The sequence below is a fragment of the Tupaia chinensis genome, unplaced genomic scaffold, assembly GCF_000334495.1.
Source record: "Tupaia chinensis unplaced genomic scaffold, TupChi_1.0 Scaffold000226_1, whole genome shotgun sequence".
Classification (NCBI taxonomy): Eukaryota; Metazoa; Chordata; class Mammalia; order Scandentia; family Tupaiidae; genus Tupaia; species Tupaia belangeri.
The window spans coordinates 7,883,747-7,887,703 of record NW_006159701.1 but is presented as its reverse complement, the minus strand read 5'-3'; the positions used below and the strand labels follow the sequence as shown (position 1 = coordinate 7,887,703).

The 3,957-nt window shown below is 46.0% G+C and overlaps 1 long non-coding RNA gene across 2 annotated transcripts; it reads right to left on the bottom strand.

Annotated features, from left to right (window-relative positions):
* Positions 1-636: 636 nt before the first annotated feature.
* On the bottom strand, positions 637-3,668 carry LOC106734807 (uncharacterized). Of its 2 annotated transcripts, none has more exons than XR_001370359.2 (2): positions 3,373-3,668; positions 637-919 (listed from the first exon to the last, which is right to left on the bottom strand). It is a non-coding gene; the product is annotated as an uncharacterized LOC106734807 (long non-coding RNA). The 2 variants fall into 2 exon arrangements; XR_001370358.2 differs by having other exon boundaries at positions 637-876; positions 3,373-3,667.
* Positions 3,669-3,957: the final 289 nt, after the last annotated feature.

Below are 3,957 nucleotides of genomic sequence, written 5' to 3'. Positions count from 1 at the left end.
CCAGTCAATCTGTACATGCCAGGAATGTGCACCCATGATCTTACCTGCTAGGGAGGGGAAGGACTGCAGCATGGGACCCTGTGGAGGGTGCTTATTTCTCTTTCTCAGGAAATAAATAAATAACCTTTAACATAACAAAAAAAAAAAGTAAAAAATAAATACATCAACAAAAATTGTGATAGCACAAGAAAATGTTATGATAATAATAGAAACATCTGATTTAGATACAGAAAGGAAAGGAAAGGAAAGCAAAGTTAAGTATAGTCTTTCTGGAAAATCAGTATTTAGAATAAAGCTGAAGAATGAGTAGAAATTAGGCTGTGTGTTTGGGAGGGGGTAAATTTCCTAGCAGAGGAAGAACATGTGGAAACAAGTGGACAGCTTGAGCTGCTGGACTCAGAACTGCTTGAAGATAAGGATCACCTTTCTTTTTCATTTCTACACCTCTAGTGCCTGGCACAGAGAGGAACTTAATACATTGTTATGAATGAATGAATTTAAGGTACTTGCTATTTCCTGTTATGGATACTGTCAAGTGATTCAGACATCCCCCCATGTTCATTGCTGTATCATTGTTTCACTGCTTCTATTTATATTAGCTAGAACAGGCAAAGTTACAGTAAGGGAAGAATTCAGTTAAACACAACATAAGTTTATTTATTTATTTTTCCTTACATAACAGCCTGAGTGGACATGTAGGAGGACGAGGCAGAGTTTTCTTCCACCCAGGAATCTTCCATCTTGAGGCCTTGCTTCTCCAGAATCTAGTTGTCTTCGCTTCTAGCTGGCAGAAGAAGTAACAGCAACGAGAAGTACCTTTTAAAAGTTTTTGTGGTTCAGAACTGGAAACTGCACATCTCTTCTGCTCACTTTCCGCTGGAGAGAGCATAGGCAGATGGCCACACTTACTTTACAGGGGCTGAGGAGTGTAGTATAGATACATGATAACAAAGAGAAATAATAGTTTTGGGAGACAACTAAGTCTCCACCACGATATTTGATTACTTGCTTGACCTATCTTCCAGTAGGTCTCATAAGCTCAAATTAACAAAGATAGAAAAGAACTCTTGACTCATCACTCTCACATCCATCAAGTCTTTCATTCACGGAATGGCATTACTGGGTCAACGAAAAAAGTCATCATGCATTTTTGCACAAAGAAACATAGAAAAAATACATCATGACTTTTCAAACAACCTAATATAGCCTTCCTGTTGCTTAAGTCAACTGTCTGTGGAAGTTATCTTGGTTTATTTTTTACCCTCATCTAATCCAGGAAGTCCTGTCAATGCTACCTGCAAAATATATCTTTTTTTTTTTAAAGAATTATTTTTCTTTCTCTTTCTCTCCTCCTTTCTTTAATCTGACCAGAGAGGAATAGAGCAAGAGAGAGAGACCAGGAAAATGAGAAAGCAAACTGCCAGTTCTGGGACTCAAATCTTGGTCGGCCATGTAGGAGTCCAGGACCCTGAACCACCACACCACCTGCCAGCCCACAAAACATGTCTTAAATCCATTTTCTCTCTCCATCTTTTCAGCTACCTCCTTAGCTCATTCATCATAATAACCTCTTTTTTTTTTTTTTAAGAGGTTTTTGCTATAGGGCGTGTGCGCTTGCCAGACAGACAGAGAGATAGAAAGACAGAAAGCGAGAAATCACCCTCCGGGGGGATGGCCATGCCACAATCCCTTCTCCTCCGTTCTCCTCTCAAGATCTTGGGCATGCGCGCACAAGCGCCTGGCGTGAGTTTAGCCACCGGGTCCAGGCCGCAAACCATGGTTGACTACATGGGAGTCCAGCGACATAGCCATTACGCTAACTGCTGGTACCCATAATAACCTTTTTTTAAAAAAAAATTATTTTATTTTTAACTTTTAAAATTTTTATGAGAGAGATTTTTATTATATAGGGTGCATGCATTCACCAGAGAGACAGGGATAGAAGGCAAGATATCACCTTCCAGGGAGGATGGCCACGCCACAACCCCTTCTCCTTTACTCTTCTCCTGGAATTCTGGGCATGCACACGTGTGCCTGGTCTGACTGGGTACACAACTTGGACTGCATTGACCATATGGGAGTCCACAGCTTTAACCACCACCACCTGCTGGCCCCTAATAATCTCTCATCTAGATGATTCCAATAACCTCCTTTCTAATAGCTGTTTATACCTCCACTCTCACTTGCTACATACCATTCGCTACACAGTAGAGTGATCTTTTATTTATTTCTTTACTTATTTATACTTATTTATTAGAAAGAGATTTTTGCTATAGAGTGTGTATGCTCACCAGAGATAGAGAAAGACAAGAGAGACAGAAAGCAAGAAATCACCCGCCAGGGGAAATAGCCATGCCACAATGCCTTCTCCTCCATTGTCCTCTAGGGATCTTGGCCATGCGCGTGTGCGTGCGCGCGTGTACACACACACACACACACACACACACACACACACCCAGCATGAGTTTTAAGTCACCCGGTCCAACACTCGAACTGTGGTCGATGCCCTGGGAGTCTGGCAATGAAACCATTATGCCCAGAATGGTCTCTGCTGAGCTCAGAGTGATTTTTAAAACCTAAGTCTGGTCACATCACTCTTAAGTTTAAACTCTTCCAATGCCTTAGAATAAAAGTCCTTACAATGACCCCTCAGGCCTGTTTTGTCTCCTTTTCTTGTAAGGAGACAAGAGCAGTTACCCAGTCTAGTAGGGTCAGCACACAATGGCGCTCAACAGACAAGCGAGTGAATGAACGAACCATCACGAGGTGTTGAGTTGACGCTCTTGCAAGGGCCTTCATAGAGCACCAGGGCATAAACCTGGGTCCAATTTTGGCTTGTCCACTTCTCAGCTCTGGGCAAACCAGTTCAGCTCTCAGAGTCTCAGTTATTCAATACTAAAGGGACTTTAAAAACTTCGTGAAGGGACCAGCAGTTAGCTTAATAGCTATGTCGCTGAACTCCAATATCAGTTCCCGACCTAGGGGCTTAAACTCACGCCAGGAGCGTGTGCGTGCTGTACCAAAGATCCCAAGAGGAGAATGGAGGAGAAGGGATTGCGGAGTGGCCATCCTCCCCTGGGGGATGATTTCTCGCTTTCTGTCTGTGTCTGGGTCCAATTTTCTGTCTTTCTGGTGAGCGAACGCGCCCTATAGCAAAAACCTCTACCAAAACAAACAAACAAACAAACAAAATCCAACTTCGCGGAAACATGGACTCTAGGTACAAGTTTATTGTGGTGCTAAAAAAAAAAAAAAAAAAAAAAAAATTGTAACTCATAACTCTTCGTAATACACATTTTCCATGAAATATTCTGAGACCCCCTCCTATCTTAACGCGGAGTATGAACATCCTTCACAGAGCCGAATGCCTACCTTGTAAAGGTGAAAGGAGGTCGCGGAGGACAAGAGAGCCCCAGCAAGTTAACGCTCCGCAACTGGTGCGCTCTGCTACGACACATGAGACACACTCGTTCCCGACATTATGGCAACATCAGCCCGGGCCTCAGCTTCTTCTTCTCTATCCTGGCTTGACCTCCACGGCTCTCCTCTGCACGATGTATCGGGAGACATAAGCCCCCTCAGCGCAGTCAGAAAGGGCCGAGGAGCCAACGCTGCCCCTGTCCTACGCTCCTGGAGGCGACCACGTCAGGTCCCGCCCCTTTGCGTCATTAACGCGGCGCCAACACAGCGGAAGGCCCGGGGGCCTGTCCTGCGAGGGGCGCGCCCTGGGGAAGGCCCAGGCGGGCGCCTGCAAGTGAGCCGCGCGGCTCGGGGGCTTCTCGGGAACCCCAGTGGACTGCTGCGAGGGACGCGTGGAGCCGTGGGGACACAGAGCTGAGCGGCAGGAGGGGCTGTCCGGCGCTCCAGCGGGTCACAGCGCAGACGGGCGAGCGGGCGGCCGGCGGGGCTGCCCGGCGCGGGTGTCCCGGCGATGTGTGGCGCTGAAGCGGCAGCGGG